The sequence below is a fragment of the Protopterus annectens genome, chromosome 1.part1 (genome assembly GCF_019279795.1).
Source record: "Protopterus annectens isolate FY-2018-M chromosome 1.part1, PAN1.0, whole genome shotgun sequence".
Classification (NCBI taxonomy): Eukaryota; Metazoa; Chordata; order Ceratodontiformes; family Protopteridae; genus Protopterus; species Protopterus annectens.
The window spans coordinates 613,571,065-613,583,719 of NC_056726.1; positions in this window are offsets into that span (position 1 = coordinate 613,571,065).

Consider the following 12,655-nt stretch of genomic DNA (forward strand, 5'->3'; position numbering starts at 1 on the left):
TGGTTGACATGATCAGCCTTGCCAAAGTTGGGTATAGGAATTGTATGGCGTGTGAGTAGTCTAAAAGCTTTTTTCTGTCCTCAGGCAGATGGAGACACACACACACACACACACACACACACACACACACACACACACACACACACACACACACACACACGCCAGTGGTGGGATCAGAACACATGCCTATCTACAGATCACTATTACAGTACTATATAGTTACGAGTCCACAGAGATTACACATTTCAAGGCTGCCATTATGACCTTCTAGGAATGCAGACCTCAACAGAGATGCTGGCAGTTAAGATGCACATACCTGTGAACCTGTGTGTTTAAAGTAGGAATCCATCCTGAATTGGAGTATGCCCATCTGTGGAATGGATGACTACTATCACTATACAGGGTTACAATGGCCATGCCATTACACGTAGATGCACATAACAGACACAAGGTGTCAGTGGGCATGCTCACACATAGTTGCACAGGGCTGTTTGGAATGCACTATGTCTCCAACTACACAAAATTATACTGGGCATGCTCATACACTTAGTAGCACATGGCTTAGGTTCATAGGTTCATAGATTAGTACTAAGCTAACTGCCCTTGCAGCCATTTTAAGCCTAGCCAATTATCCCTTATAAGACTCAAACCCTGCACCTTGTGTTTGTAAGGCAAAGACCTTAACCATTAGGCCACCCTCCCAACCCCTGGGGTGTTTGGGATGCACTCTGATTCTAAACACGGAAGGCCACAGTGGCCATGCTATTACAGTTAGACATACAGAACACATTGTAATGGACTCCACTGTTAGTAGTTGTCATTGTTACAAGAGCTGCACTACATATATCTGACACTGGTCATCTACACAACTTCTGCTGCTGTCCATCACCTTAGATGTACCATTCTATATCAAGCACAATACTATCACTCGCAGTGATGTCATGATAGGAGTGGCAACTGCTTGACCAACACACTGAGCCAATGTCCTGTTGTAATTATGAGGTTGTCCAGTGTTTGTAATTCTGAGACGACATGACTGAAAGAAGACAGGCCTTTGTCACAGATCACATGCATCTATGATTCAAGGGAGTGGGGGTAATACCCAGGTCATTTGCCCATATAGTGCCATACCAAGGCAAATGTCCTAAACACAGGATAACACCCTGACACCTAGAGGACAACTGCCTTGTATGCTTATGCTAACCAGTGCTAGATGTGTAGCGTTCAGAATCACAGCTGCTCACTGTAGATCCAACAATTGGGAATACTAACATCTGTGCAGTGAGGAATACCTGGCTGAAGGCTCTGTAGTGCACAATAGCACTACCACCATATACCTCAGAACCAGACATGTGGGCCATAACACAGGTATGGACCACTCCAGGTGGTGGTGTCCCCAAATACATAAAGGCCACTCACATGTACTGACCAGTACTCCCACAAAAGGCATCACAGATGAGTCAGGTGCAGGTAACAGTGTCAAAAGCCGCATTCTAGGATGTAACCCTCAGACACCACTATGCCCTTGGACCACCAACACACATCCATACATGTGGTGTGACATATAATAGTACAACACCATGTGACCTTTGACCGGTGAACTGTACCTAGCTCTACATCAACTGTGCAGACTACCCATGTACTGACACAGTTGCATCATGTGTTATGCAATGCAATGATACCATTATTTGTAACCAGGTCAGCTGTACACTTACCAGGGTCCCTCGGTTACTTACAGCATTAACAGATGACTGTTGCTGTACACCAGTAAACATCCTCATGTTTGGATATGACATACATGTACCTGCCCTGGATATGTACATGCCACACACATACAACAAATAGCATAGCTGCTGTTGTCCTTTGTGCAGACAGGTGGCTACAGTCATTACACACATGCACATGGAAGGCAGGTCCATGGCTGCTGAATGCTAACAGTACATAAGGTGTGATATCAATGCTGACAGAGGTAACATTCCCTCTGTACTGGTTACCCATGACACATATCATGTCATACAACATTCCATGTGTCATGTATGTCATTACACATGTCCAGCAAATGCAATGCCTACAAACATGCCCAAATGACAGGAATGTAGGACCTACACACATGTACATGTAGTGGTGTGCATTCAGATACCAGGTGTGTGCAGTTGCTGATGTTTGCAGGTGATGTGTGTCTTAGTACATCATGCAGTTGCAATGCAGCCTCAACATTGCCAACTGTTTATGGTGATATGCTGAAAGTACGGTAAGCTGTACTTCAGGTATGGACAGATGTGTGGACATAACTAAGTGGTGGGGCATCATTGCAGATGGATGTTTGCTGAGGACAGCTCACAGGTGTGTCACAACAATTCCTACAATAACCTGTGTAACTGCTAAGCTATGGTTTTGTTAATTGAAGGGAACACACACAACTTAGACAGCCATCAGGGTGACACCAAAGGTAAATCACTTGACACCTGTAACAGTTAAGACCTCCCATGTGCATATATTGTGCATATATTAGTACAGTTGCCAAAGGAAGCATCAGTACACTTTGTAGCATGTGCAATACTGCTGTAGGTCTGTTATACATATCATGAGATAGGCAGGTGTTTGATTCACAGTACTGGCATGTGTGGTTGTGTGTTATCCTTATATGTCATGTATGGTGGGGAATACATCTCAATTGTTACTCACTCTCCTGTACACTGTTGTAGACATCTGTACAGACTGCAATGTAGAAAGCAGGACATAGGCAGGGGTGTGCATCTCACACGTCAGGTATCTGTATGTGCATGAAAGAGGTGTATTCAATAGTGAATTCCACAGTGTGTGTGTATGTGCGGTGTGTGTGTGTGTGTGTGTGTGTGTGTGTGTGTGTGTGTGTGTGTGTGTGTGTGTGTGTGTGTGTGTGTGTGTGTGTGTGTGCGCGCATGTGTGTGTGTGTGTGTGTGTGTGTGTGTGTGTGTGTGTGTGTGTGTGTGTGTGTGTGTGTGTGTGTGTGTGTGTTTGTGTGTATGTATGTATGTATGGCTGTCTGGTCCCTGGAGTGAGGATGTATGTTACCATAGTGAACTGATAAGATCACTCCCCCCATCCAGGTAATGCAATCTAGTATCCCTGTTGATGTCCTCGATCTTAGGCCATTCTGACTACCTGTACATTTGCAATCTCTGTGGCGCGTCATGTAAGTGCAGAGTACTGTAATGATGGTTTGCACATAGGCAGGGGTCCTCACCTCAACATTAGCAGCTGTGTGTGTGTGTGTGTGTGTGTGTGTGTGTGTGTGTGTGTGTGTGTGTGTGTGTGTGTGTGTGTGTGTGTGTGTGTGTGTGGTGTGCGTGTGTGCATGTGTGTGTGTTACTGTGTCAGTGAATCTGTGAGTGTGTGGGTGTGTTACTGTGTCTCTGAATACATTTGTGTGAATACCTGAGTGTATGGGTGTATTTGTGTGTTTGCATCCTGTCATGGGAATGTGTATTACTGCTTCCCAATGAGGCAACATGCTTTCCACTGGCCTCCACCCTTGTCATCAGCTAGACCGCTCTCTTACCTCCCCACTCCATGTAACTGTACCTGTGATGTCACCCAATATGGATGTCACGTCTCTAGCCACAGTAGCTTAATCATTGGTGAGATCTGACCATAAATTAATCTCACTGGACATCCATATCCTGTCCCCACCCCCAGCCAAGGAAACCACGGTGAAGAACTTCTCAAAAGCAAACTTCACACTTCTCAAAACTGAGGTGGAATCCTTCAAAGCCCCCGGGCCAGTGGAAAATACGGCCCAAACCACAGAATCTTTTACAAACACATTCTATGGACACCTACAGGAATGCATCGATCATGCTATCCCAAATAAAACCAAGACTCACTCCTCCAAAGGCATTAGACCTGTCTGGTGGACCCCAGCCATAAATAAGCTATACAACAGAAGGAGGAAGCTACTACATGATAGAGCAAAATCCCAAAGAGTGAAGGCATCTCTGATCAGTACTAGCAAGAAACTACGATCCCTCATAAAATCATCTAAGGCCAGCTTCGAAAGAAAAATTGCACAAGATGCTAAAGATAATCACAAGGCCTTCTTTAGTTATGTCAGGAACCTGGGTGGCAACTCCCAGATATGCTCTGAGTTAGTGCAAAATGACAAAAAACACACTGAACCCACAGACATTGCCAACATCCTGGCAGACAGGTTCAGTGCAAACTTCTCCCTCCCTCCCCCCCAAAAAAGCAAATGTCTATCCCAACTGAGTGTAGCCTCCCTGACATCACAGATGCACAGGTGAGAGCTGCCTTCTCCAAAGCAAAAAACACAGCATCAATGGGACCGGACGGTGTGTCCCGACTGCATCTTACGAGCTCCAAGAAGAACTGAACCCTCACATAAAGTCACTGTTCAATCTCAGCCTTACTACAGGACATGTACCCAAGGAATGGCGTACAGCAGCAGTGGTCCCACTCCACAAAGGTGCTGCCACAATGGACCCCGGAAACTATTGCCCTATAAGCCTGACTAGCCTGGTCTGCAAAGCTATGGAGCGTATCATCATGGAACTCATAAACAAAGACATTGGGAACCTCCAAACACTGGATCCTACCCAATTCGGCTTTGCTAAGGGCAGATCTTGCTTCTTGAACCTGGTCAACTTCTGTAAAACAGTCACCAAGGCCATATATGAAGGGAAGGTAGTCCACACAGCCTACCTGGACCTCGCAAAAGCCTTCGACACAATACCCCACTCGGGTATCATAAATAAGCTCACCAGCTTAAATATCAACCCCTATGTCACAAGATGGGTTGCAAACTGGCTCAGGGATAGAACCCACATGGTCAAAATTGTAGGTGCCATATCAAACTCTAAACCAGTTACAAGTGGTGTCCCATAAGGCTCTGTCCTGGGACCTCTCTTGTTCGGTATATATTTCTCTGAGGTACAGGCTAACACGGGAGGACTATGGCTGACCAAGTTCGCAAATGAATGCAAACTGGGTGCCATAATCGACTCACCGACTGACACAAGCATCCTCCAAAAAGGTCTCACAGAGATGGATAACTGGTGCCAGAGCCATGGCCTAAAGCTAAATGCCAAAAAGTGCATAGTCATCCCCTTTGGGAAAAACAAAGTGCCCACAAATTGCCACATAGGTAGTAATCCATTAAGTACGGAAGAAGTAATTAGGGATTTGGGGACCCAAGTAAATAGCAATCTCTCCTTTGACAATCACGTTGCCAAAGTGGTTAGAAAGACCTTCTATATAGCCCACTTTATCACAAAAGGGTTCACATCTAGATCAAGAGAGGTCATTGTGCCCCTCTACTCATCACTCATCAGGCCCATTTGGGATGTACCTTACCTGACACCTGCAGCAACTGGAAAGACCCCAAAATTACCTCACCAAGAGGATCAAGGTACTCAAACAATGCCCTACGCAGTTAGGCTAAAGAAACTCCAGCTCTACTCAGTTGCTTACCGCCTACTCAGAGGAGATCAGTGCCTGACATATAAAGCCATGTCCAAACCAGAATTAATGGGCATGCTCCACTTCAGGAAATCCAAATCCATTAGAGTTACATGCTCCAGGGACTGAAACCTCAGCAAAGAAATAAATAGGACATGCTGGAGGGACAGATTCATATCCCAGTGTCTCCCCTCACTCTGGAACAAAATCCCAATCCATGTTAGGCAGAGCCCCTCAATGACCCTCTTCAATAGAAATCTTGACGAGTGGATGGGAGATCGTAGGTTTACCCCTGGGATCTCTTCTGCATCCCTACTAGAGAGAGGCACAGTAAACTAACCTTAAAAGGGCTGTCTTCTGTGACCTACTATACAGAGGCACAGTGAACTAATCTAAAAGGGTGGCAAAAGCCAAACACACTCTGGCTAGGCTTATAAATGCCCTAGGGCAGATAGCCTAGTATCAACCTATGAACCTATGAACCTATGAATACACAGCTATCATGCTCTTGGATCAGTAGATCAGTAGACGTGTTTGGAACGTGGGACTTTCTAACTGTGATGTGGAAGCTACAAAGTGCATGTTGGTATTTTCATACATACCTGTGAGTAGTCCACATTTACATAAGGGGCACTAACTGCAAACACTGACATCCACCGGCACATGCAATTAGACCTGAAAAAGGAAGGCAGAACATCAAGACCAACATGCAGTTACTGTTGTTACACAAGGCACATACTGTTAACAGTACAAAATGCATTGTAAACCTGTACTACATGGTATGTCTGCTGCCTGTCAACAGTACACAACAATTGCAATCTACAATTATCTTCCTAGTCTGTTCACCCTGTGCATCAGACCATATGAGCATTTCCCTGCACCGATGGTGTGGACGACAGGGATGCGGCACAGGCATCATCATATGCACAGGGTGATAATGTTTGCCAGAGGCCTAGGCTGCACCATTGGATGACATCATGTGTGTGAGTTAGGGCCTTTGATCTCATTGGGCTTGTGTGGATGCTATACATGTGTGTGTTGCGGTGCCCTACATATGTTTCCGGTGTGTGTGTGTATGTATGCACACAGTTCTGGCATGTGCCTGGCCTACACAGGGGTATTACTGACAGCTGCAGACTGTACAGGCCAGGATTTACAGTTTACGGTGTCCAGTCACGGCCACAAGACCTGTGCCTGCCAGGGATTGCACAGGCACTACCAGGCAGAGGTGCAGATTGGGTACTGTCTGATGACACATGTCCACTGGAACAATGTCCCTGTTGGGACTGTCTAGGGCCACATGCACGTGGCTTGCTGTGTCCTGGTGTGGACATCACAGCATCAGCTGCACTGCTGCTGCTACTGCCACCATGGGAGAAGGTATGTCAGGTAGCACATTCACGTAGACCTGCAACAGGTGATGTAGCTGGCCTACGTCCATGTGCCCAAAGCCTCACTCCTACCAGATGTTCCAGTACAGATATCTCATGCTCACAGACTGACATGCCATGGTCAAGGACTCTAACCATGTCACCCAATCATCTATGCAAAACTTCAGCAATCTGCTGTTGAGGATTTGCCATTGTCTGGATGTTGTTGTTTAAAGAACGGACAGTAGCCCTCTGAAGCCTCTGACCTTCTCTGTTCAGCACATGCCTGTGCCTCCATTACAGCCTGAAACATGCGTCTGGTGACACCAGCTGCTGTGCTCTGTCTTGCAGGGGCATGTTGGCCAGAGGTCTTCCTATGAGCAGCACTGGCCACATGCCTGTGTGGGGCATCACCAGTCAGTTGGTTGACACCATGGTGTGCAGGCACACCTTCCATAGCCTCCACACTTTCCTGTTCCAAGCTAGCACACACCAACTGTCCTTCCTCTATGGCTACTGGTGATAGGGTATGTCTTGGCATGAGAACTGTGTGTGGGGATGAGGGGGATAGAGGTGGAATGGCACCCAATGGTGCAGATTCAGTCCCTGACAACCCTGCCTGTGCCTCAATCATATGTTCATAATCACTGCTAGAGTCTGTGGGGACACTAACATCAGATGGACTGCAGGAGGGGAACACACCTACATCAACACCTGTGAGGGGCAGACAAGAACTGTACATTACAATCTATGCAATAGACACACAGACACATGCTATGGCACCCAACATGCATGTGATATGACAGAAGGCATGCACCATGCATGTGATACGGCAGACGGCATGCAGCTCAGATAATAATAGTGGTAGTTATCATACATCCCTGGATTGCACACAACACCATGCATGTGTCATAGCAGAAGATATGCACATTACACAATTATAGTAGTAGTTAGCATACATCCCTGTGTTACACCATGTAGACCAGCACAGGTTAACAGTACACCTGCCTGATGTAAGGCATATGACCTTAACAATCACATTTAGTATGACATGTGATCTGCTGATATGTGCAATGACATGCATACATGTTTAACACAATGGTGCCCTGCCAAATATACAGTGGAGTAATGATGTCCCAATGCAGGGATGTGTTATACAAACATGGACCTTCTGCTGACGTAGTGTTGTCTGTCCGCTCTACAGATATACTGCACATTTAGCTGATGTGCATGGCCATTGCAGGGAGTAATGTGGCTTCTCTATTGCTATACAGTGTGAGTTACAGACACAGTTCATAGCCATGACTGTGTTCAGCTACAATACATATATACTGTGGAATGTGACCCATGTCACTGAGGTGTATGCACACTAAGCCATAATGTGGAAGGTGTGACACAGGTCACTGAATGGTATATGGATGACACCCCTGCACATCTGCAACTATATTGCTGCTGCCTGGCAACTATGGCCAGACATGGCAAACTCATCAGTGCACCATGTCACATATGACATCTGTGTACCACACACACACGAGGAGCAAGGATGACACTGATGTCTGACACCAGCAAGGGAAATGTACTGTATCTGTGGCCTGATGTGGTTGTCTGTGTATGTATGTGGATACTGTACAGGTGACTGCTGTCATGTCATGACACACTCAAGATGTTCAACACATCTTATGTGGTGGATTGAAGTCATGCCTATACAAGATGTGCACAGGCCTGTAGGATGTTTAGTGTTCCACATCTGCAATATAACCATTACACAAAGGCCATAGTTAGACCATGTGGAGCCAATGTACAACAGAGTGTACAGACATGCACCACGTCTACTGTGTGTATTGCTTTATGTCTCTGGCCACCCTCCATGGACATGTGTGAACATGTGTTTGGCCAAATGGTTGTGACAGGCATCTATTTCACATGTCTGTGTTGTCCCATATGACATACACCCATAGATGTCATATGCTCTACTGACGACAGGGCTATGCAGACAAAGGGTGGTATGTTTGGCATGTGGGATATGTTTTTCAGGATAGTTAGGCAGTGTTGCAGCCAGCCCATTAGATATCATGGACATGTCAGATAGCACATAACATTGTGTGACATTCATAACAGGGGTATAATCCACATCAGTGAGTCCTGTTAGCTGGCCATACTCCAGCTCATTATGTAGTACTGTTTGCATTCCCCACATGTGTAGTTCTGATCTGTAGTACATGTCCCTACAATGAACAACACCTCCACCATTATATGCACAGCTGTCCACAAATCTGGCAATGACAGTTTGTGAGGTTTCATGTCTGTGTTTCACATAGTTTGCAAGTATTGCACATGGGTAGCCATTGTGATGCATTGCAGGTCTGACCTGTATATTGTGACAGGACCATACATTATGTGTACATGTGGTAAATGGCCACATGGCAGATAGATCTATGCATTAACATGCCTGATAAATAATAACAGTCTCACCTGCAATGGGCTGTTGTCACAGCGGAATGCCAGAGGTAACTAAATAGGAGTGACACAGTGGTATGATTATTATCCATGCCTGTATGATAGCTACAGGGTGCAATGTGCATGTTAAGACATACGCCAGTACAATAGACTATACTATGGAGTATGTACATGTGTGCATACACATAGTAGCATACTATAGTATGCGGCATGTGTGTATACGTGCCTTGCATATGGTGTTACATTACATATTGTACAGTGATGCATGTAACTATATGACATATAGTTGTTATATGTGCAGTAGTGACTTACCAGGCAACTTCAGGATCAGTGGTTGAGAGACACCCACCTCCACGATATCAGCTAAGGCTTTTGGATGTTGTTCTGCAGGTGTCCCCAGGTTGGCCAGTAGCTCCTCGGTAAGTGTGAGTGGGGCTGGGTTGGTGGCCCACCACCTGTTGCACCTAGTTCCTTGGCGATTGCATTCGCATGCTGTTTCGCCCATCTGATTAGGTCTGTACAGTGTCTGCGCACCTGCTGGTATGTGCGGTTGTGGCCACCCACATCATTAACACTCCTGTGAAGTTCCTGCCACAGGGCATCCCACTGCTGTGCATCCTGTGGCACATGGCTGAACAGTACATGATGATTATCAAGTAGGTATGGGATGAGGACCTCATCCTCCAAGTGGGTATAAGGTGGCAGCCTTGCATGCAGCATACCTGGAATACATAATGATGGAGACAGGTCACAGTAACTCACAGAGACATACAGAGGTACAGCTGAACATACATGTGTATCACATTTATTATGATTAAATAGTTGTCTTTGCAAATCTACATGACACTGACACCACTGACATGTTTGTGTCACCCACATTTGACACTCAATGGTTATTGGATATTATCACCATATATGTGTGTGTCACCTGATGACATTGCTCATACTCCATGTGGATGCTGTCTTGATGCTGTGTATATGTCACATATAAAGACTTACACTGCCTTAACAGACATGACCGGTGAACCTACAGACTTGCTCATGGAAGGTTTTACATGTATGTGTTTTGCCATAGACATCTAAATGGTATGGTACAGCAGTTCAACATCCTGCCATGTGTCACCTGTGTTGCATATGTGATACACATGGGACACTGGCTAGCCTGATAGTATTTGCAGGGTTGGATATCAACTATAGCATGTATGGTCAAAGTCAACTAGTAGGCTATATGCCCTTGGCCATGTATGAGCCTAGGATGAAAGGTTACCTAGCTGTAGCTGACAGATGGGTTTCTGGGGCCAGGTCAAGCAGCGCCACATAACTGATCCACAGGGTTAATGATATATTTACCATGCGGTCATCACACCATGTCTGAAAGAGGGACAATGTGCAGCTTTGCTGGACAGGGATGCATAGTATGGCAGGAGTAAGTAAAGTGTATGGGACAAGGATCTGTCCAGCATGTGGTGATCCTTGTACTAGAAGGTGGATGTCCATGAAGTATGTATTTGAGATCAAGAAGTGTAAGTGTAGCATGTCCAACATCACTGGGTTGGACATGGTTTTATTCAGAGTAGACATCATGCTACATAGTGGAGATGGGGATTGGGAAGGCTGCTGTAGGCCAACTGAACATGGCCAATACCTCTTAAAGGAAATATGTGATCTGATATTGGTCACTTGAGTGTTGAGTATGGCTGAACAATTGTCTCTATATTCATGTATGGCACCCTGTCATGAATAAGGTTGCCACTTATGACTACCTGACAGGTGTGGTGATGTAACTATCACAGGAAAGACAACTGTCCAGCTGCATCCCTTACACACAGTGTCTATTATGTTGACCGCTGCCTAGGTGGTAGTTCATGGGTACAGGGTTATTAACATATGGGTGACAATGCAATATGTAGCTGTTAGATTGTGGCCATATGTCACACACCTCACCCACAAAGCCTCTTCTGTATGTTGACTGCAACACTCACTGAGTCAGCTATTGCTCCTAGGTCATAGTCATTCACATACTTCAATAGGCAGATGCCTTCTGTGTTAGTCGGTGTGGTATAGACTACAATGAGGGGGGGTACAATGAATTACCCTGTCTTACTGTAGCTGGCACTGGTGTGATGTGCATGTATTATTCAGACACCTTCTGTAGTGTTGGTTCTGCCAGCAGTCCAGTTGCAAAACACTCCTGTGACATAGGAATGTACATCTAGTATACTGAGTGTAGCTGGAACAAAGTATGGGTGATGATGTCCTATGACCTGGCAAGGTTATGATATGCTGTGTGAAATCAACCTTACTGTCATCTACATCTGTACCTATGACATCAAATAAGTTGATCAAGGTTCATGGCCTTTCAGACCAGACTCAGGAGGGTAGTAGTGCAGTAAAAACCATTATCAGTGGTGTCTCCCCCTTTGTGGGTTGTGATAACTGCTGGTGTGCACCATTCAGTGTGTACGCAGCCTGTCATGAAGCTATGTTTTACTTGATGTTTATGTGGAGAGCAAATTGTTTTGCCATATGTGTATGATACAACCTGGGATGTGGATAGGTCCCATGAAGCATGAGTGCAGCTTGTACCTGCATAGTTGTGGTTACAGGGGCTCTGTAGTGTACATGGATATATGAATGTGTACCTGTTGGTGGGGGACAGTGTGTTTATATTATCCAAGACCCTATCTGGATGAACAAGTGATATTTCTGTAGGTGCAATGCATCTCATGCCATAATGCTGTGAAGCACAGCAGGTCTTGTTGTTGCCATTATGTTTCATGACACAGCTATGGAATCCTCTGTGGCTGGCCTCATAATATGTAGATGATTAGTTTCACAGTAGTTTTGTGTGGCATTATATGGTGTATCTGCATCTTACAGAGGCTGACCATAGGTCATCTTCTACTCATGTGTGTTGACTCTTGCAACTGTTACTACCTTCTGTGGTGCAGTTTAAGGCAGGGTACCACCGGTTTGTCATCATGTTTGTGTTTGGTTGAAGCCTGTTCCTGTTTCACTGGCATAATCACTGCACATATGTGAGTGCTTAAAGTGCATTTGTGTAGGACTCAGCATTTGCACATGCATTGTACATCTGCATGGGTGCCATGACAGTCACCACTTCACTCTTAAGGAGCATAAAATTGGCTTTGAAGACTGACCATGTGTGGCATACTGTTAGTCCTGTTTGTGTGACTATGGCAATCCAGGTCATTGCTGTTGCTGACATCCAACATGCATTGAGCACAGGTGTTGGTATATGATGAGTCCTTCCAGTTCATAATGGGATAGCTGAGTGGCCATGATTATGGTTTCCTGTCTCAAAACTGGTATTCCCCATTACAGCACAATGACAGTTGGGAATTCTGAGG